The sequence below is a fragment of the Scylla paramamosain genome, chromosome 20 (genome assembly GCF_035594125.1).
Source record: "Scylla paramamosain isolate STU-SP2022 chromosome 20, ASM3559412v1, whole genome shotgun sequence".
Taxonomy (NCBI): domain Eukaryota; kingdom Metazoa; phylum Arthropoda; class Malacostraca; order Decapoda; family Portunidae; genus Scylla; species Scylla paramamosain.
Window position 1 is genome coordinate 2,317,475 of NC_087170.1, and position 24,263 is coordinate 2,341,737.

Genomic DNA, 24,263 nt, shown 5'->3' on the forward strand with positions numbered 1-24,263 from the left:
GCAGTAAAATGATCGTTCATCTCCTGAGCCGCGCGATTAGCAGGAAAGTGTGAGGTGCAAGGAAGAGATGAAGTGTGCTTTTGTAGGCCACACAAAGCTTTGATCTTAGCGTACCACTGTCTGTTGTTGGCCAGCTTGAGGTGGTGTATCTTGTCTGGGTAATAGCTTGCCTTTGCAGCCTTAATCTCCCTGATCACTCTGTTTCTTAGTTTCTTGTATAGGAACGGGCAGGAGTGGAACGCCCAGGTCCGCTGACGCATGAGTCTTTTAATGCCGGGCGTCATCCAGGGGGCATCAGACAAGTGCGCTGTGACCCTCTTGGCTGGGAAGTAGCGGTGGAAGGCTTCTGTGGTGGTGGCGACGTAATTTTGCCATTTTAACTGGACGTCCTCCACATCCAGCACCTCGGTCCACGGGTGTTGTGTCACCCACTACCCAAACTCCCTCATGGCTGAGTCAGGCATAAGGCGGTGGGTCCTGGTGACAGTTGACCGGGGGGCCGAAGCGGTGGGTGTGGGTGTCCACAGTATGGAGAGGTGGGTGTTCCGTCCCGTGGGAGGCAGCGGCTTGGGGGGCGAGTACTGCTGGCCCAGGTCTGTCAGTATAAGGTCGAGGATGGCTTGCTGGTTAGTGGGGAAGTCCGCGACCTGGGTGAGGTGTAGCTGGTGTAGGATATCGTTGATATCTAATCTGTTAAAGTCCCCACAGATTACCAGCTTGGCGGCAGGGTACCTCACCCTCAAGGCATCAGCAGTGACGATGATGTGAGCGGTGAGTAACTGTGCTGTGGCGGCTCGTGGGGTGTGGTACACGACGCACATGATGATGGAGGCCGTGTTGCTGGGATGGCAGGGGGGCGTAACTCTCACCCACAGGGCCTCCACACCGGCAGGAATATCGACAGGGAGGTGTGAGGGGCTGAGGGCAGAGCGGCAGAAAACGGCCACTCCCCCCCGACCCCCTGCGTCCTGACCTGTGTCGACACGCACTCGCTAAATGTGCTCACAAGTACAGCAATCCCACCAGGGCGAGCCTAAAACTAAAAGTTAAAAGATGAAAACAGAAAAAAAACTGAGGTCACTATCACTAGGGGTCAGGGAAGGCCAACATGCTGGCCGAGGCTGCTCGAGAGCGCCTAAGGTCACACGTCCTTCCCGTGTGAGGTCAAAACGGTGTGTGTGTGTGAGTGTGTTTGTGTGTGTGTGTGTGTGTGTGTGTGTGTGTGTGTGTGTGTGTGTGTGTGTGTGCTTTATAAGAAATGACAGGAAGAGACCTGAGAAACTTAGAAAACGGATATATATATATATATATATATATATATATATATATATATATATATATATATATATATATATATATATATATATATATATATATATATATATATCATCTCAAGTTTCTCTTCTTACCGTTCTATTGGTGCTGTGGTGGACGCTCACTGTTCTCCTAAATCTATTAACAGTGGTGTTTCTCAGGGTTCTGTGCTGTCACCCACTCTCTTCTTATTATTCATCAGTGACCTTCTAAACCCGGGGTGGGCAACCCCTGGCATGCGTGCCAAACGTGGCACGCCGATGTCTTGTTTTTGGGACGCAATAACGTAACAGCAGCCGCAAAGTTTATATATATTTAACCGTATAACAATTAAAATTTAGAGATTATTATAGAATGTTAGCATTACTCAAATATATTAGCAGATGCTACATAATGTATAGGTCACTGGGAAGTCAAGGAAAGCTGGCTAAACACTGGGGACTTTATATTATCAAGCTTGAAGGGTAGGTATGATTTTCAAAAAAACAAACAAACATGGCGTGTCATGAGGAAGACGCGGAGTGATATCATGATATGGGAGCTGAAATTTTTTTAATATGCTGTGTTAACCCCTGGAAAGCGTAAATTATCATTCTGTAATAATTATATTGACAAAATTATGTCATAGTAACCTTTCAACGTTTGCACATTGTATTTTTCTTTAAAATGTATTTGGAAATCTAAAATTGGCATCCGTGTAGGTATTTCGTCCTTGAAAACTCTTTCGTATTTTTGGTTTAACAGTAATCAGTGAGACTGTGTTATTTTGAAATTATAGTGAAGTTGTTGGAGTGTTTTCACACGTTTTGGTGGGCTTAACGATGTTAGAAAATTTATTTAGAAAGGCAAGGGCACTACTTCTTGGAGCGATGGGAAGAAGCTGATCAGAGTAAGGACGGTTTCCCCTCAAGACCTCAGTCATCTTCTGCCTTTGGTTGAATACAGGTGCGTGTTGCTCTCTCTCCGTCACTTATTATTATTTTTTTTTTTCAACTAGATTCATGTGGTAAGATCAAAATTTATATATATTTTTTTTTTTATTTATAATGTTTATTACTACTAATCAGTCGTCTTCTGGCTTTGTTTGAATACAGATATGGAGTAAATAAGACCACAAAAACACCAATTTCCGCCTGTCCCGCTTATTTTGAAAATGGAAGACCTTAATTCTTCACGTTAATAACATATAGTTATGATGATAATTAGAAGTATGCTTTCTGTGTGGGAATACCCACACCAAAATTTATTAAATAATCATTCATTTGTTGACAGCAAGCAAAATCAATAATCAAATATTAATTAAGTATTAATAATTAAGTAATATTAATGATTTATCAAATATATTTTTAAATTAAACCCAAGTGCCTTTGGGATTTCCCTTCATACCCTCGGACAATTGCCACCACATTTTTTTTTTTTTTTTGTTAAAAAGGTAAAACTAAAGAACAGAAGTAAGTACAATAAGATACAAAAGAAAGTAGATCAGAAAAACTAAGAAAATAGAAGTGCAATAAACAAGTGACTCAAAACAATAACAACAAACAAACAAACAAATAATTTTAAAGAACCCCACGAAATATTAATCTAATCCCTCTCTCCCCACCCCGACATCACAATGTAACATGAAATCTACCTTCAATAAGACTGGAATAGGAGCAATTTCTTTCCTTCTCCCAAAGCAGTTTTTATTTCTTTACGACCCGATGAAGTGATCTTTTTGTTATGCGTTTTTTTTCCTTCTCCTTTCTTTCTTTCCTTTTCCTTTCTTTCTCCTCTTTCATGTATATCAATATCTCATTTATTTTTATTTCCTGCCCTTTACAAATTGGACAGAATGTCACGACCACGAGCTAAGAAACGATGTCATTCAAATGAAGATGATATTAGAGAATTTAAGGAATACTGGACTGAAAAGTTTGGCATGATTAAGAAGGATAAAAGAGCGTTATGCATTTTCTGTTGTGACACAGTTGTTTGTAGAATTTCTTCTGTAAAGAGACATTTTGAAAGTGTTCATAAGAACTTAAACAATAAAACTGAGGAAGAGCAAAGAATTAATTTTTCGTGAACTGAGCAAGACAAAGAAACAGGCTGAAACTTTTATGAACTTTATTTCAGGTAGTCCCAGTTCCCACTTAGTTACTGGTAGTTTTGAAATTTCAAAAATTATTGCTCAACATGAAAAGCCTCTCAGTGATGGGGAGTATATTAAAGCTGGGCACTTTTCCTTTTTGACGACTTTTCGGAAAAGGAAAAGATTATTCAGCGCATTAGATATTTGTCTGTGAGTAGAAAAACAGTTAAGGATAGGATACATAAGTTAGAAAAGAATACAGCTGAACAATTGACGAAAGATTTGTCTTCATGATATTTTATTCATTTATTTTTATTTTTTTATGAAAGTACGGACATGGCATCACCAGCTAGGTTAGCCATAATTTTTCGATTTTGTAGGGGTGATGAAGTATGTGAAGAGATGGTTGCTCTTGCATCACTACCTGAGCGTGCTACCGGGGCTGAAATATATAAAACTGTTGTGAACGAATTATCTACTCGACAAATTGACATTGCAAAAGTAGTATCCGCCACAACAGATGGTGCCCCAAACATGATTGGTGAGAAGGTAGGATTTGTAAATTTATTTGCAAAAAATGTTGATCATCCACAGATTGGTTTTCATTGCATCATACATGAGGAGGCTTTATGTGCAAAAGCTGGGCTAAAGGAACTGCAGGAAGTGATGAAAACAGTTACCAAGGTTGTTCATTACATTTCTGGTCGGCCTTTAAGTAAAAGACAATTTCAAATTCTACTGGATGAGGTAGATTCCATGTATAAAGGACTGAAAATGTACAAACATGTTCGTTGGCTTAGCCATGGGTTGGTTCTGAAACGATTTGTTGAATGCTTAGATGAGATAAAGCTTTATTTGAATGACCAACAAGTGTCTTACCATGAATTGTTTGACATCGTGTGGGTTTGTAAACTGATGTTTTTTTTTTTTTGCAGATTTTTATGAGCATTTAAATTAATTGAATATTGAGTTACAGGGCTCTGGTAAGACACTTGATGTTATGTTTGGTTACATATAGGCTTTTGAAATGAAACTTGAAGTTTTTAAGAGGGATGCAGATAATGAGATATTTAGATACTTTCCTAACCTAAAGAGGTACATCAATGATTTCCAAAAAGATGACAGAACAGACCATAAACGTCTTGAAAAGCTGTTTGTAAACATCATCGAGTCAACAGTTCGGCAGTTCTCTATAAGATTTGCCAAATTCAGAGACCTGGGAGACTGTAAAATTCATTAAGTTTCCAGACAGCATCAAAATGAATGAACTAAACTTAAAAAAGATATTTTCATGGATAGACATGGATGATTTCGAAATGCAGTTTACTGAATTTCAGATTAGCTCAATTCGGAAGCAGAAATTTGTTGATCTTAGAGTTGACTTGGAAAATATTGAAAAGGAGAGATTAGAGATGGGAGTAACAAAGAAAAATGCGGAAAACGAAGTATTAAGGACTTGGAATACTATTCCTGAAAAAATTATGTCTGTCTAAAAACCTTGCAACAACATTACTAACCATTTTTTCGTCTACATATGCTTGCGAATCTTTGTTCTCATTGATGAACTTTGTAAAGTCTCGTAACAGGAGTAGCATAACGGATGAAACTAGTAGTGTATGCAAATCTCTCAAGGTTACTAATTATAAACCCGATATAAAATCTCTGTCATCAGTGATGCAGCAGCAGAAGTCTTACTGACAGTATATAAAAGGAGTCAACAAGTTTTCTTTGTCTAGTTTTATCTAATATTCATTTTTAAAGCCACAGAAAGGTTCAAGGCTGTTGAAATGTAGTTCTGCACGGCCACAGTGTTTCCACACACACACACACACACACACATACACTATACCCATGTAAAACAACACACCAGCACACGCAAGGCGGTACACACGTCTTAACACTTACACAACATACAGCACACCCGCTCCTGCTCGAGAGGCGACTAGTGTGACGTCAGCACTATTGCCAAGTTACCTTTAATTCCCTTCATAGTTTTAGCCACATATGCAGGTCTCGGTTTTAGCACTGAAGGACTAGTTCTGTAATGGATTAGGTCAGTTGGTTTGAGGAGAGTAAATGGACGGTGATGTTACTTATATTAATTTATTACTACCATCCCTTCCTTCCTTCCCGTTCTCATTATTCCTCTTTACCCCCAACCAACTGTCTCCCTACACCCTCCCTCCCACATTCTCTTCACTCAATCCTTCCTTTCCTCCCCCACACTCCCCACAATGCACTGCCTCTCTCTCCCCTCCTACCAACACTTCCTAACCTTTTTCACTCCCTCACAATTCCTCCCTCTTCTTTAACCTTAACAATACAACTTAAAACATAATGCAAACAGTCTCATTACAACCACTCTACACCATTAAAATACTCGTACCTGGCAAATAGAGGACCAATAAAATATTAACACCTGGGCCAGCACCGAGGCGGTGGTGTGGTCTCTGCACATGGCAACACTGACAGGTTCAGTTTCACCAGTGTCGACGTGTCGCTGGGGCGAGCTTAACGCTTTGCCTCTACCATGTAAACCTTGTCCTGCATGAAGACTTAATATGTAGCCCCTGTTCACCTAGCAGCAAGTAGGCACAAGATGTAACCCAAGGGATTGTGACCTCGCTATCTCGGTGTGTGGTGTGTGAGTGGTCTCGATACTGCCCAAAGATCAGTCACTATGAGCTCCGAGCTCTTTCTGTAGGGTAACGGCAGACGACCCTATGTGAATGTGAGACACACACACACACACACACACACACATATATATATATATATATATATATATATATATATATATATATATATATATATATATATATATATATATATATATATATATATATATATATATATATATATATATATATATATATATGTGTGTGTGTGTGTGTGTGTGTGTTAGAGAGAGAGAGAGAGAGAGAGATTGTTATCACTCATTTCTCTCTCTCTCTCTCTCTCTCTCTCTCTCTCTCTCTCTCTCTCTCTCTCTCTCTCTCTCTCTCTCTCTCTCTTTTATTTAATCATATTATACAGGTATTCACAAATGAGAGGTAATAAGCTTAAAGTTATGCGTTGTCGCACACAACTAATTAAATATATACTGCACATAACGTATATATGAAAATATTGAATAAATAGTTCTTAAATGTGGGAGGAGTGGATTAGAAATTAAAGCTCTCCAGGTATTGGCGGCAACTTTTGCCTTTGGGATTAGACATCTGTAGACGTCAGGCGTGGCCTCCATTAAGCTGTTCCACAGCCGCGCAACCCTGGCCTTGTAGGTCCGTTGGTGTTGTGACATGTGGGATAGAAGCACCATCACTCGTTGGTCTCCTGCTTGTGCCTGTCTCCTCGTTTTTTGAGTGAGGTGTGGCGGCAGGCACAGGCGGTTAAAGTGGAGAGTGTACAGCACCTGCGGCATATGACAGACCGTCAGTGCTGACAGGACTCAGCGGTGCTCCAGACATGTCATGCTGGCAGGAATTTCCGCTTCAGTCAGAAGGTGCGACTCTGCAACGCGTCAAGGCGCTGGGTGTGGATGGCGGCTCCGGACATCCATCACATGGCACCGTATTTCATACACGGGCAAATTTGTGCCTTGTACAGCGTTAGGATGCTTCTGGAGTCCAGGTTGTCCGCCACCCTGCGGAGGGCAGACACATACTGAGAGTTCTGGCGGGTCACAGACGCAATTTGTTTGTCAAATCTCAGCTGCTGATCTATGGTAACTCCGAGGATCTTGATTTTTTCCTGGAGGGACAGACGGACGTCCTCGAACTGTAGATGTCCCTCCACGGCCTGAGCAGCAGGTCGGGAGACAACCATGGCGTGTGTGTTTTTCAGATGCGAAGCTGACCTGTCACACCCTGCCCCACTCTTCCTGATGATATATATATATATATATATATATATATATATATATATATATATATATATATATATATATATATATATATATATATATATATATATATATATATATATATATATATATATATATATATATATATATATATATATATATATTTTTTTTTTTTTTTTTCCTTTTTTTTTTTTTTTTTTTTTTTTTATGAAGGAGGGACACTAGCCAAGGGAAACAAAAATCCAATAAAAAAAAAGCCCACTGAGATGCCAGTCCCAGAAAAGGGTCCAAAGCGGTAGTCAAAAATTGAAGGATAAGTGTCTTGAAACCTCTCTCTTGAAGAAATTCAAATCATAGGAAGATGGAATTGCAGAAGCAGGCAGGGAGTTCTAGAGTTTACCAGAGAATGAAATGAATGAAAAACAGGTTAACTCTTCCATTAGAGATGTGGACAGAATAAGGATGAGAGAAAGAAGAAATTCTTGTGCAGTGAGGCCGAGGAAGGAGGAGAGGCATGAAGTTAGTAAGATCAGAAGAGCAGTTAGCATGAAAATTGCGATAGAAGATAGCTAGAGATTTAACACTGCGGCGATGAGAGAGAGGCTGAAGACAGTTAGAGAAGAGGAGTTGATGAGAAAAAAAGCTTTTGATTCCACCCTGTCTAGAAGAGCGGTATGAGTGGAACCCTCCCAGACATATGAAGCATACTCCATACATGGACGGATAAGGCCCTTGTACAGACTTAGCAGCTGGGCTTGTGAAAAAAATATGAATAAATAAATAACTGGCGGACACGTCTCAAAACACCTAATTTCATGGAAGCTGTTTTTAGCTAAAGTTATATGAAATTTACAGTTCAGATTATATGTAAAGGAGAGACCGACGATGTTCAGTGTAGAAGAGGGGGACAGTTGAGTGTCATTGAAGAAGAGGGGATAGTTGTCTGGAAGGTTGTGTCAAGTTGATAGATGGAGGAACTGAGTTTTTGAGGCAATGAACAATACCAAGTTTACTCTGACCCAATCAGAATTTTTTTAAAGATCAGAAGTCAGGCGTTCTGTGGCTCCCCTGCGTGAAATGTTTACTTCCTGAAGTTTTGGGGGTCTATAAATAAACCTGGAAAAATGCAGGGCCGTATCATTAGCGTAAGAGTGGATAGGACAACAAGTTTGGCTTAGAAGGTCATTAATGAATAATAAGAAGAGTGGGTGACAGGACAGAACCCTGAGGAACACCACTGTTAATACATTGAGAAGAACAGTGACCATCTACTAGACCAGCAACAGAACGGTCAGAAAGGAAACTTCAGATGAAGTTACAGAGAAAAGGCTAGAAGCCGTAGGAGGGTAGTTTGGAAATCAAAATTTTGTGCCAGACTCTATCAAAAACTTTCGGTATATCCAAGGCAACAGCAAAAGTTTCACCAAAATCTCTAAAAGAGGATGAGCAAGACTCAGTAAGGAAAGCCAGAAGATCGTCAGTAGAGCGGCCTTGACGGAACCCATAATGGCAATCAGATAGAAGGTTGTAAAGTGATAGATATTTAAGAATCTTTCTGTCGAGGATAGATTCAATAACTTTAGATAGGCAGGAAATCAAAGCTATAGGACAGTAGTATGAGGGATTAGAACGGTCACCCTTTTTAGCAACAGGCTGAATGTAGGAAAACTTACAGCAAGAAGGAAAGGTAGATGTTGACAGACAGAGGTGAAAGAGTTGGAGTAGGCAAGGTGCAAGCACGGAGGCACAGTTTCGAAGAACAAGAACAAGGTCCATAAGCCTTACGAGGGTTAATGCCAGCAAGGGGATGGAAAACATCTTTCCAAAGAATTTTAATAGGTAGTATGAAGTAGTCAGAGGGTGGAGGAGGGGGAGGAACAAGCCCTGAATCGTCCAAGGTAGGGTTTTTAGCAAAGATTTGAGCGAAGAGTTCAGCTTTAGAGATAGATGTGATAGCAGTGGTGCCACCTGGTTGAAATAAAGGAGGAAAAAAAGAAGCAAAGTTATTGGACAATTTTTTTTGGCTAAATGCCAGAAGTGATGGGGGGGAGTTAGATTTTTAAAGATTTTGACACTTTCTATTAATGAAGGAGATTTTGACTAGTTGGGGAACAGACTTGTCATGGTTCTGGGCAGAAATATAAAGTGCATGAGATTCTGGTGATGGAAGGCTTAAGTATCTTTTCTGGGCCATATCTCTATCATGTATAGCACGAGAACAGGCTGTGTTAAATCAGAGTTTGAAAGGTTAGGGTCGAGAAAAAGACGGGTCTCTGATACGGAAGCAGTAGTTATTCCGAGGAAAATCAGCAAAATACTTGCTCAGGTCCCACCAACTAGCAGAGGCAAAACGCCAGAGGCACCTCTACTTAGGTAGATCCTGAGGAGAGGCTGGAACGATAGGACAAGATAAATATATCAGATTGTGATCGGAGGAGCCCAACGGAGAAAAGAGGGTGACAGTATAAGCTGAAGGATTTGAGGTCAGGAAAAGATTAAGAGTGTTGGGCGTATCTCCAAGATGGTCAGGAATACGAGTAGGGTGTTGCACCAATTGCTCTAGGTCGTGGAGGATGGCAAAGTTGAAGGCTAGTTCACTAGGATGGTCAGTAAAGGGAGAGGAAAACCAAGGCTGGTGGTGAACACTGAAGTCTCTTTAAGAATGGAGATCTCTGCAAAAGAGATTAGAGAGTCAGAATGTGCTCCACTTTGGAAATTAAGTAGTCAAAGAATATGTAATAGTAAGAGGAGTTAGGTGAGAATTATACAGCACAGAAAGAAATAGTTTGAGAATGACTCTGTAGTCGTAGCCAGATGGTGCAAAACTCGGAAGATTCAAGAGCGTGGGCACGAGAGCAGGTTAAGTCGTTGCGCACATAAACACAATATCCAGCTTTGGATTGAAAATGAGGATAAAGAAAGTAGGAGGGAAAAGAAAAGGGGCTCCTGTCAGTTGCCTCAGACAACTGTGTTTCAGTGAGGAAAAGAAAATGAGGTTTAGAAGAGGAGAGGTGGTGTTCTACAGATTGAAAATTAGATCTATAACCGCGAATGTTGCAGAAGTTAATGAAGAAAAGGTTAAGGGAGGTGTCAAGACACTTAGAGACTTCGTTATCAGAAGACCTATCCGACCTGGAGACATTTGTGTTCCCCTCCCCAGATGGGGACTCCGAGGCCGGTGCAGGAGTCGCCATGATAACTTTGAATTTTTTATTGAAGGGTGTGTTTGTTATTAGGTGCTTGTAGTTTTGTGTGGAGAAAGAGAGTTGTCTTTAGAGGGCAAGGTGTGATTGCCCACCTTGCGTTGTGAGACAGAAAGGGAAACGTTCAGTGAGGTCACAGCTGGATTCAATGATATGTTCACAGCACCCCCTGATCCAGTGCTTTGTACCTCACTGGGAGTAATTATCGTTTCGCCAAGTGCCTACTGCCTCCTCCATTCATTGAAGGAAGCAGCGATGGCGCGCTGGCTGTCCTGGCGGTGGTAAGAGAAGGAGATGTTACACTCATCAGCATAAGCCTTTCTACCTAAGAGCTGACGAAGCAGATCATCAGTTTATATAATCCACAGGACTAGACCGAGTGTTGAGCCCTGTGAAACTGAGGCCTCTATGTTGGCAGGAGTGGAGGCCCGCCCGTTGACGACCACCCGAAGCGTCCTTCCTTGGAGGTAGTCCTCGAGTAGTATCAGTAGGCTCCCGTCGATCCCCTTGGCGCTTAGCTTCGCTAGAAGGCCGGATTGCCACACTCGATCAAAGGCACCGGCGATGTCCAGTGCCACCACGAGTGTATCCAGGCCTTCATTGAGGGCGTCTTGCCACTTACGTGAGAGGAGGAGGAGGTCGGAGGTGGAGCGACCTGGCCTGAACCCAAACTGGTGAGGAGAGAAAGTTGTTGCTGCACAGGTGTTGCACACTGACAGCAGCAAATATCTTCTCATACACCTTGCCTATGGTGGAAAGTAGGGAGATGGGTTGGTAGTGGCCTGGGTCAGACTTTGAATCCTTTTGGGAACAGGAACCACTTTCGCTTCGTTCCAGGGAGATGGTCACCTCCTTTCCTCTAGACAGGAAATTAAAATGTCAGCGAGAGCTTTTGACAACTCCCTGGCGCAGTTTTTCAGTACCCGTGGGCTGATGTTGTCTGGGATTGTAGCTTTTCCTGCATTATCCTTCCTGAGTACTTTTTCCACCTATTCCGCGGTGACCGGAACCGAAGTGATAGTCAGGTCCGTCTCTCGTGGCAACACAGATGAGGGACGGCTGGGATCTTCCACTTGCACTTTTTGTGCAGAGTTTGGCCAGGAGAGCGGCCTTGTCTTCGCTGCTCGTGGCCGTGGACCACCACGTCTTTCTGCCTACTCCAGGACCGCTGAGTTTTCGCCTCATCACTTCTTCCCAGTGTTTCTTCGCCCACTTGGAGGTAGTTGTAATCCTCATGCTCGTTGTCCGGTATAGGATTAGGTTCTGGTGTGAGGGACGCTGTTTGTACCTCCTCCAAGCCTCGGCGGCAGTGCGACACCGAAAACCAAACCATTGGCCTTAACGAGGTACGTGCGGTGAAGGACAAACTGGGACTAAAGGGCGATCGCCTTCGAGATTAGGGCACAGACATTCACCTTCACACCAGCGACGAGATAAGCCTCCCAGTCCGTACCGTTTAGAGCTCGCCTCAGCGCTGGCCAGTCTGCTTTGTCCCACAGCCATATGGTGCGAGGAACAGGTGCTTCCTTCGCTGCGTTGAGGTGTGTCAGTATGACATGGTGAACTGAGCTGCCAACCCTGTGAAGTTGCTAACATCTGATGTTGGCTTCATGGAGGTCAGACAGTAATGGATCAATGAGTCCCCCACGTTCGTGAGTCTGGAACATGACGTGATTCCCAAGGCCTTATACTGACACCTGGTTGTCATATGCTTGCTGTTCTAGGTGGAAGTTAAGATACTCCACGATTAGACCATTCTTGCATCCATGCAGTTGGAGCAAACTGTTGAGCTCCTCGGCCAGAAAGTCGAGGAGTGTCCTTGCCTTGGGAGGTGGTAGAGGAAACAGGAGCAAGCCACTGTTATCATGCAATATCATTCGGAATAAGAGTGCTTCCATGACGTGAGGGAGGTTGATTCTCTCTCTCTCTCTCTCTCTCTCTCTCTCTCTCTCTCTCTCTCTCTCTCTCTCTCTCTCTCTCTCTCTCTCTCTCTCTCTCTCTCTCTCTCTTTTCACTTAGAAAAAAGATATATATATATATATATATAGAGAGAGAGAGAGAGAGAGAGAGAGAGAGAGAGAGAGAGAGAGAGAGAGAGAGAGAGAGAGAGAGAGAGAGAGAGAATTTCTTCTTCCTTTTCCTCTTTATTCTCGTCCTCTTACTCCTCCTCCTGTTTTTTTGTCCTCTTCCTCCTCCTCCTCCTGTTCTTTGTCCTCTTCCTCCTCTATCAATGCTTCCTGCTCCTCTTTTTTCAATCTACTGATTAAATATTAATCAGCAGTTAAATTATATTAAATTATTAGAATTACAATTGCTTTGTCTCTTATTACTACCATGACAATGATTACTGTGTGTGTGTGTGTGTGTGTGTGTGTGTGTGTGTGTGTGTGTGTGTGTGTGTGTGTGTGTGTGTGTGTTGATAATACTGATAGTAATTATAGTAACAATATAACAACTACTTCTACTGCTACTGCTGCTACTACTAGTAGTACTCCTGCTGCTGCTGCTGCTGCTGCTGTTGCTGCTACCGAAGGAGAAGAAAGACAATTAAGAAGAAAAGCATGCTGTGGACAAGATTTGACAGGTCCCTGACGCATAACCCATCCACAGCAACTAAGTGTAACTTTCGCCCACACAGAGTTGTTTCTATTCCCCACTTTATTTCTCCCACTTTTAAATGTTCTTTCAAATTGAGTTTCACTCAGCAGTTAATAGAGGAATTGCCCTTAACCAGAACATAATCAGTATTAATCCAGCCCACATAGTTCGATCACGATTTTTTTTCTGAAAGCAAGTGTTTTGTTCATGTAACCCAATGCTAAGTGAGGCGAGGCAGTGGGCGGTGTGTATGTGTCTTGCCACCCCACCCCCTCTCTTGTGCCTCCCCACGTTGTAGCAGAGTGGGGGAGCGTTTGCCTCACGTCAGTGTTGCCACTTTGCGGGAAATTCCCACAAATCTGTGGGACAAACGGTCTTACGTAGGGTCTTATTCTGTGGAATTTTTTTTTTTTGTGGGAATTCGTAAAGTTTGTGGGAGATTGTGTGGAATCTACAAAATATGCGAGAAACTAACTGCTGGCGCCACTGCTGCCAACGGACTCGGGCTGGAGTAAGAAGAACCGAAATAAGGGGAGCCGTTGGAAAGGCAATATACTTGTACTTCAAAGACAGATCTGCTAAGTTTAAATAGTTTAATAGGGGACTATTGGTGCTAGTTTTAGGTTTTCATTTGAAGATGTGGATGATCTTGAAAATAAAAAGAGTAACTTTGGACTTCATCAATGGCCCAAAAGTTGCCTGAATATTGTAATAGTTTTTTTGGGGCCAAAGTGAGTGAAAGGAAAACCTCTGCAGGAGAGAAAATTTTCCAAATGTTTCAGGCCTTGCAGTAGCATTATTATCTTTCCCTTTTTCAAATGCCTCAGTTGAAAGAATCTTTTTACAGATGAATGCTGTTCACTCAAAACTGAGAAATTACCTTTCTGTGAGATCAATTGAGGCATTACTGCAAATTAAAAGGGGACTGTCTCATTACTTTGTTATGTGACAGTTTTGAACCTAATGATGACATGCTTAAAAATTTCAGTGCCAAGAGTTCAGGGGAAGAGGAAGAGGGAAATCAAATAAATCCTTTTTTGTTGTTTTGTTTTAAATGAAAGGGACAGAAGGTATTTATAGTTGATACACTGTTCTAAAGGAAGGAGCTGTTATATTTTTATAGTCTTTGTGCAGGAAGAAAATTATAGAACACGGAATATTCTTTGTATTCTTATGCTAATAAATATAAAGTGCATACTCTATATTTTCCCACTTCTGAGGAGTATTTTATTTATTTGTTTATTTATTTATTTATTATTTTTTATAGAACTGAAAAAAAAAATGCTGTACAAAATTCATGCGACTTTTAATGGGATTTTCCTTATACTTTGTGGGATTCCGTGAAAAAAAAAAAAAAACACTAATGTGTGGGATTTAACTTTTAAAAAGTGGCTACACTGCCTTACGTTCCCGCGTTCCCACGAGTAAGTCACTGTTCAGCCATCACAAGAGATAAACGTACGAACGCAAATAGCATTATTTGGATGAGACTGGGAGGGTGATACCGTTAGACAGGCCAATTGCTCTAAGGAGATAATTGGATAATTACCGGTAGTACGCCTCTGCCTATTTGGGTAGTGTAGAAGTCTCCATATCAGCCTTTCTAAGAGCGTAGTTAGTTGGAACGCACTCGCTACATTATTGGGTGTGTTTCCTCGACGAGGCTAAGGCAGGCTGAGTTTGTTTACAGGGAGAAGTTAATTACTCTCCTGTTTGTTTTGTGAGTACTTATCTGTATATGTGTTGTCTTGTTAAATGGTACTGCGATGCAGAGCTCCTTTTATTGAGCTTGCACGCAAAGGATTGTTTTAAGCTGCCTTCCAGTAATTTATCTTTCTTCCTTTTGGGAAGGGGGTCACCATACTGCCTGGCAGAGAGGATTATAATACGAGTACCTTGTCGGGAATATGCGGTCCGTTATCGTGGGCGGTAATCCCCCGAGGTATTATACCTCGACCTTATATGTATTTGTCACTTGTTGCAATTGTCTTACCTTAAAGCGTGGCTGGCAATTCTTTCCCAGCTGTTGAAATTTGTTGTTGTATTATTTCCTTGTCTGTTGCTGGGGGAAACAGACTGGCGATCTCATGTGTGAGTAACCGGGTGCTATGACCGTCTGGTAAAAGGGGCAAGAGTCAAAAGAGGACCCCTTGTAACCCATATTAAGCCTTGCACCCAGTCACGCAAATGGGGAAAGCCAGTCCATTTGAGGCAGCTATGGGAAGGGCAGGTATTTGCAGGTGTAACAATATATATATATATATATATATATATATATATATATATATATATATATATATATATATATATATATATATATATATATATATATATATATATATATATATATATATATATATATATATATATATATATATATATATATATATATATATATATATATATATATATATATATATATATATATATATATATATATATATTGTAGTGTAGGATAATGACTATGATTGGGCTGACTTGCTGTATCTTGATTTATTGATTGATTCAGCCTGCAAATTTAATGTCAACATAAACACAGCATACCTCAATATCATGTAACTCCCTTCAATATCTTGTAACTTCACCCAGTAAACAGAAGAATAACATAAGATGAACACATATCCCATTCTATTATTCACTATTGCAATGACACACGATACATATAAAATAGTACTCACAAAATGACCGCCCATCATCAGCCAAGGCAGACTTCACCATATGTCTGATTACAGCATTACCCCAACTATGCTGCAAAGTTACACTTAATCAAATCCTCCTATCAGCACCGCATTCAATATAACACCAACCAATATGCACAATCAGCGGCATAACATAAGTCAAACAAATCAGAGAAATAATGTTATCACAAAACTCACCTCAGTCAAACAACCGCCACTCACCCCTGACAGGCACCAACTGTACCTCTGCCTACCTTCCCCCTACACCCTGAGTGCGGTATAATATATATCCGTGTTACATACACAGACCCTAAAAGAAAACTTCCTCTTGACAAACAAATACACATTACTAACCAATACCAAACTTGTTAATAAGTAAGAAAACAATATATGTATCTCAATAATAATTACAATTCTTGTCATATATGCCAATAACAATTATACAGTAACTGAAATACAACCCGTGTCTACACCTCTTTCCAACCAATGACAGCGACACACACTGCCCGCTCCACATTCAAAGGTGCCAACATTGACATTATAATTCTAATATGATGAGAATCATATTACATATATATATATATATATATATATATATATATATATATATATATATATATATATATATATATATATATATATATATATATATATATATATATATATATATATATATTGTAGTTGTACTAGTGATGGTAGTAGCAGTAGTAGTAGTAGTAGTAGCAGTAGAAGTAGTAGTAGTAGTAGTAGTAGTAGTAGTAGTAGTAGTAGTAGTAGTAGAAGCAGTAACAGTAGTAGTAGTAATAGTAGGAGTAGAAGGGAAATATCGGGAATACTATCGCTGCAACTGCTACTACTTCTCTCATACAGACATTAACAAAGGAGGAAGGGGGCGAGGCATATGTGTGTGTGTGTGTGTGTGTGTGTGTGTTCACCGCGGCAGTGCTTGTACATTTGTGAGGAAGGAACATGATTTAAAAGAGAGAAAAAAAGGCAGTGCAGATAAGACCTCCGCTGGTCAAACCAGGTCTTGTTGCCTGTGTTCACTTTTGTATGTCTGAAGTGGCAGCAGATGTGTGCTTTCTTAAACGTGTTTTGCCAGACACCACTAACATAATAGTTTTGATGGTCTATCTACTTTCATTGTTGTTCAGTCTCATAACTGTAAATTTCAGCATTCCTCACTCTTCCTATAATAAAATAATGATAGTGTTTGGAATGATTACATTAAAAAACATCTGTTCCAGACATGTTATACTCACTCACTTCTCTTGTTTACTTATTCCAGTGCTATCGTGACACATTCCACAGACAGCGGAGCATCAGTAATTTGTCGTACAATAAATGAACATAAAACACGCTGGTAAGAATTCACACTTGCGCGGGAGTAAGTGATGCATTTCATTACGCAAAATATTGTGATTAAGAGTGTCGAAAGACTTTGCAAATCAATAGAAACGGATAAAATTGAGAGATAGCTGCCTACAGACTTTCTCTCCTCTATTTCAACCAGATGGCACCACTGCTATCACATCTATTTCTAAAGCTGAACTCTTCGCTCAAACCTTTGCTAAAAACTGCACCTTGGACGATTCTGGGCTTGTTCCTCCCTCTCCTCTACCCTCTGACTACTTCATGCCACGTATTAAAATTCTTCGCAATGATGTTTTCCATGCCCTCGCTGGCCTAAACCCTCGGAAGGCTTATGGACCTGATGGGATCCCTCCTATTGTTCTCCGAAACTGTGCCTCCGTGCTTGCACCTTGCCTAGTCAAACTCTTTCAGCTCTGTCTGTCAACATTTACCTTTTCTTCTTGCTGGAAGTTTGCCTACATTCAACCTGTTCCTAAAAAGGGTGACCGTTCTAATCCCTCAAACTACCGTCCTATTGCTTTAATTTCCTGCCTATCTAAAGTTTTTTAATCTATTTTCAACAGGAAGATTCTTAAACATCTATCACTTCACAACCTTCTATCTGATCGCCAGTATGGGTTCCGTCAAGGCCGCTCTACTGGTGATCTTCTGGCTTTCCTTACTGAGTCTTGGTCATCCTCTTTTAGAGATTTTGGTGAAACTTTTGCTGTTGCCTTGGACATATCAAAAGCTTTTGATAGAATCTGGGACAAAGCTTTGATTTCCAAACTACTCTCCTACGGTTTCTATCCTTCTCTCTGTAACTTCATCTCAAGTTTCTCTTCTGACCGTTCTATTGCTGCTGTGTTAGACAGTCACTGTTCTTCTCCTAAATCTATTAACAGTGGTGTTCCTCAGGGTTCCGTCCTGTCACCCACTCTCTTCTTATTATTCATTAATGATCTTCTAAACCAAACTTCTTGTCCTATCCACTCCTACGCTGATGATACCACCCTGCAATTTTCCACGTCTTTTTATAGACGTCCAACCCTTCAGGAGGTAAACATATCACGCAGGGAAGCCAGAGAACGCTTGACTTCTGATTTTTCTAGAATTTCTGATTGGGGCAGAGCAAACTTGGTATTGTTCAATGCCTCAAAAACTCAATTCTTCCATCTATCAACTCGACACAACCTTCCAGACAACTATCCCCTCTTCTTCAATGACACTCAACTGTCCCCCTCTTCTACACTGAACATCCTCGGTCTGTCCTTTACTTATAATCTGAAATGGAAAATTCACATCTCATCTCTAGCTAAAACAGCTTCTATGAAGTAAGGCACTCTGAGACGTCTCCGCCAGTTTTCTCACCCCTCCAGCTGCTAACTCTGTACAAGGGCCTTATCCGTCCATGTATGGAGTATGCTTCACATGTCTGGGGGGTTCCACTCATACTGCTTTTCTTGACAGGGTGGAATCAAAAGCTTTTCGTCTCATCAACTCCTCTCTTTTAACTGACTGTCTTCAGCCTCTCTCTTACCGCCGCAATGTTGCATATCTAGCTGTCTTCTACCGCTATTTTCATGCTAACTGCTCTTCTGATCTTGCTAACTGCATGCCTCCCCTCCTTTCGCGGCCTCGCTGCACAAGACTTCCTTCTTTCTCTCACCCCTATTCTGTCCACCTCTCTAACGCAAGAGTTAACCAGTATTCTCAATCATTCATCCCTTTCTCTGGTAAACTCTGAAACTCCCTGCCTGCTTCTGTATTTCCGCCTTCCTATGACTTGAATTCCTTCAAGAGGGAGGTTTCAAGACACTTATTAATCAATTTTTGACCACTGCTTTTATGGGACTGGCATTTCAATGGGCATATTTTTTTTTTAATTGGATTTTTGTTGCCCTTGGCCAGTGTCCTTCCTACATAAAAAAAATAATAAAAAAATAAAAATAAAATATTTGAGGTGGAATATGTGGAGGCGAGAGACGATACGTGTTTGGGTTTTGTATCTGTATCAACACTTTCGTCAGAATGATAGAGGCCCTCAGGAAAGCTGAAAAGGCGGATTTCTCACGGGATAAATTTGGGTGTGGTGTCGTGATTGAGTGGGTGTGTGGATGTATTAGTGATGTGGTGGTATAACTCTGATATCCAGGATCAGGTTGGTGAGTCTTTATTGGTATCAAGATGTCTTGTCCGCTGAAATTTGATCGGTGAGTTGTGTCGGTTATGTAACGTTGAGGGAATTGAGTCAGGTTGAGAGGAAGCCATTTTGTGGTTTGGGTTGTGGTGTTGTGACGCTATTGGTGTCTTTGGGGATGGTGTTATGGTGTTATAGGTGATCTAGGGTGATGGTGGTGATGTTTTGTGACGTATGAGGAGGTGAAATACGGGAATAGTGTTCAGGGACGCGGTGACGGCGTTTGGGGAATTCCTACAGTTGGGGACAATATTTCAGTTACCTATGAAGGAGTAAAACAGTTTTAATGAAGGGAATGTCATATGTGTATAACCTTTAAGCAACAGGGGAGGCGAGATAAGAGCCTGAAGTAAAGGGAAACATATTGTTATTGAGTGTGGAAATTATTCTGTGTTGATCTGGGGTAGAAATTTGTTCCCTAAATCCCTTTACTGTCTTCTACCTTAATTTATTTGCGAGTTAACATTGTTATTAATATTATCTATTATTATATAGAATAATTCGTGTTTTCTGCCTCAACATTGATCTAGTATTGAGGTGATTTCTGGTGTGCTGTGCCAAGGTAAGGGTTTTGTGAGAGGTTTTAATAGCTGGCGATTTCTGATAGGTCGGGTAGATACTCGAAGCCTTTAAAATCCAGACCTTTAAAACTTTCTAGGATCAGTGTAACGTCCACTTTCTTGGAAAGATAACCGAAATTGTGACAGAAATGAGGGCCCGTCCGGGTTACTGAATATTTGTGGGATGTAATGAGTGAAACATGGCAATTGTCATTGACAGGAATTTACCCGTGTGAAATATTTCTTTAAACTGTGTACATATTTTTTGCGTATATTATTTTGTAGTGCCGGTATTGGTGTGTGAAAGTGAATTTTGTTGAGGAATTTTCAAATAACCAATGGTGTAATATTTGAAGGAATATTTTGTGAAGTGTAGTAATTATAATCATGGCGGCAAAACGTGTTGAGGCATTCCTTCTGTCAAAGAGTGTGCATGCCTTGTACTTACTAAGTAGGAATAGTGTTTAGTGGCTGAGAAGTTCCAAATAAACTCTGGAACTTCCTGCCTGCATCTGTATATCCACCTACCTTTGACTTGAAATCCTTCAAGAAGGAGGTTTCAAGACACTTATTCATCAAATTTTGACTACTGCTTTAACCCTTTTATGGGACTGGCATTTCAGTGGGCATTTTTTTTTATTGGATTTGTGTTGCCCTTGGCCAGTGTTCTTCCTACACATATAAAAAACAAAAAAAAGTAGAGTTTAAATTCAAGAAAAAAGAGGAAATCCAGGTGGAGTTGAAAAATGCTCTCGTGGAGAGGAGCTGGTTTAAAAATGATGGTTATGAAAATGAGGATGATGATGAAAAGAGTGTAGAGGGAGGTGCTGAGGCAAGTGAGGTAAATCTCGGTACAATTGGTGGAATTGATGGATTTTCTAGTAGTGAAAAGTTTGAATTAATGAAATTTCAATTGCAAATGCAAAAGGAACAGATGCAGTTTCAAATACAGAAAGAAGTGGAGATGCAGCAGATACAGATGCAGAAGGAGGTGGACATAAAAAAAAAATATAAGGGCAGAAAGAGGAATTAAATTAACAGATTCCAGGGCAGGAAACGGTGTTCAAGGAAACAGGGATGTAGAGAGAAATGTAATATATGTGCCCAAATTTGTGGAAGGGGAGGAAGAGGATTTATTCATTCAATAAAAAAAAAAAAAAAAACTGCGAGGTTGAGGGGATGGTATGAAGATGAGTGGGCATTGCTGGTCCAGTCTAAATTTCAAGGAAAGGCCAGGGAGGCATATCCGAGTTTGAGTGAGGAAGAGGCAAGTGATTATAAAGTGATAAAGGAAGCGATGTAAGTCCGGGAGTATACCGGGAAAGGTTCCGCAGGATTAGAAAACTCCCAGATGCCACTTATTTTGAGATGGCTCGAGAGTGCTGTCTTAAATTGGAACGGTGGATGAAGGCCGAGGAAGTCACTACGGTCGAGGAGGTGAAAAGAGTTCTGTTGATGGAACAATTTATGGACCACGTGCTCCACGATTTGAAATATGAGCTCATATCACATAATGTGAAAGATGTGATGGAAACTGGACGCAAAGCTGCCAATTATTGTGAGGCCCATGGACTGAATAGAGCTGAATACCATAAAGAGAAAAAGTCCTACCTCAACAAGGAAGGTGATAGTCATCAGAGATATAGGAATAACCACAAGATGAGCTCAAGATCATTCATGCCCCGTCCTAAGAGGGAAGCTCTATCTATTACAAGAATGGTAGTGGTGATGAAGGTGCATTTAAGTGACTTAGAAGTACTAGTGTATGAAGAGAAGGAGTAGTATGGGTTAGTAGTTAGGAGTTAGTAGGAGCAGTGGCCGCCCAAAGGGACCTGGTGAAGTATGTGGAGAATATGAATGCACAGATTCAAGAGGAATCAAAGAAGGATGAGGGCTTTGAATATTTCACCAGTGAAGGCACGGTGAAAGTAGAGGGAAGCCCTGAAAAGGTGATCAGTATCCTTTGTGATACATGAGCTAATCAGAGCTTGATCTTAAGTAGTGTAATCCTATGGACTGAGAAGACCAGCACTCGCAGATAGGTCTCGTGCAAGAGCGCAGGAGGCAAGTTCAGTATTCCCCCTGCACAAAGTTTGGTTGGACTGTGGATATGTCGCTTTAGTGGTGACGGTGGGAGTGAAGGAGACACTGCCTGTAGATGGAGTGGATATGTTGGTCGGGAATGACCTGTCTGGAGATAGGGTCATCCCTAAACTTCAGATGGTAGATAGTCCTCTGGTAGGGATGACAGAGACCACCACTCCGGCAGCAGTCCCTTATTCAACAAATGGGGAGGTGGAGGTGTCTGAATTGTTCCCAGTCTGCGCAGTGACCCAAGCGATGGCCTGGATAGGACTCGTGGACACCGCGGGAAAAAAAACACAGGAGGATGGAAACTCGAGAGCCCTGTTCAAGGAACATGATGAAAATGGAAATAGCCTGGAGTATGCGAGTGATGAAAGGGTTGTAGGTCAAGGGGACCCTAACCTTGATTTTGCGGTTGAGAAAAGTGAGTTGATAAAAACTCAGGAAAGTGATGAAAGCCTGAAGCCTGTTTGGAATGAGACTAAAGGGCTGGATGAGTTTAGTGATGAGTATGTGGGTTACTATGTGGATAACGATGTGCTTTTGAGAAGTCAAGATGGAGCCCCTTGATTGTCCCAACCTCCGATTACTGGATGGTGAAAAAGCAGATTATGGTGCCACAGGTGTATAGGAAGACAATATTGGAAATGGCACACGAGGGAAATCTGGCAGGACACCTAGGAGTCAGAAAAACCCTAGGAAAAATTCTGTGTCATTATTACTGGCCCAAAGTGAGAGCTAATGTGAATGAGTTTTGTAAAACTTATGGTTTATGTCAGAAGATGGGCAAGCCGAACCAGGTGATTCGCCTTGCCCCTCTTCACTCTATCCCTGTAGTTGAGGAGCCTTCGTGAAATTTTTCTCATGGGTGGGAATTCCTAAGGTGTTGCAGTCAGACAAAAGAAGTAATTTCACTTCTCGCATGTTCAAGGAAGTTTTAATGGCCCTGAAGATTGAACAGAAGCTATTGAGTGCTTGTCATCCCCAGTCCCAGGGTTGTGCAGAAAGATTTCACCAGACTCTGAAAAATACTCTCAGGATGTATTGTGAGGAGGTGAGTGTTGAGTGGGATGAGTGCAAGAGTCAACAGTTTCAGACAATTTGAAGTTAGTGAGTTAGTGTATGGGCATGACGTGAATGGTCCTTTGAAAATAATGAAAGAAAAGTGGTTAAGGACAGAGGAGCCTCCTAATGTGGTGAAGTATGTATCAGATTTATGAATTTCGTGAATGTAACAACTAAGGTGGACGAGGAGTAGTCTGGAATGAAACTGAGTAGGTGTGAGGGAGGTGTGCTGGAGAACTAAGCCTTGTTAGAGAATTTGAATGATAAACTGGGACACATGGAGTTAGAAAAGAAGGAAAAGGTTAGGGAGATTATTGTTCCCTGATGCACCCAGAAAAAAAAAAAAAAACAAATATGGTGGTACATCATGATGTAGATGTTAGGGAGGCTGAACCCATCAAACAACATCATTACAGAGTTAACTCACGGAAAAGGGAAATCATGAAAACGAAAGTGGACTATATGTTGGAGCATGACTTGATTGAGCCCAGTGAAAGTCCATGGAGCTCATCATGTGTGTTAGTGCCCAAATCAGGTCGAGAGAGTTTCCTTTTTTGTACGGATTATAAGAAGGTTAACATGGTGACAATACCTGATGCGTACCCTATCGCTAGAGTTGATGATTATATAGATCATGTGCGTTAAGCAAACTTTATATATATATATATATATATATATATATATATATATATATATATATATATATATATATATATATATATATATATATATATATATATATATATATATATAAAGACTTGTTAAAAGGGTATTGGCAAGTAGGACTTACCAAAATGGCAAAAAAATATATCAGCTTTCATCACCATGGATGGATTGTATCAGTACAAAGTTCTTCCATTTGGGATGAAGAACAGTGGAAGCTCTTTTCAGAGACTGACGAATAGAGTACTGAAAGGATTGAAGGGATGCTCTGTGTATATAGATGACATTTTGTTTTTTACTAAGAGTTGGGAGGAACATGTGCAGCTACTAGAGGAAGTATTTGGGAGACTGGATGATGCCAATCTCACTCTAAAGTTGATGAAAAGTCATTTTGTGCAAGCTGATGTGGAATACCTAGGTTCCAAGGTAGGGAAAGATGAAGTGAGAACTGTGGAAGCCAAGATTAAAGACATTGTAGCCCCCACCAACAGAAAGGGGATACTGAAATTCTTAAGGGCCAGTGGGTATTACAGGCGTTTTTGTAAAAAATTCTCAGATGACATGCCTCTGACCAAGTTACTGAGTAAAAAGTCAAAATTTTGTTG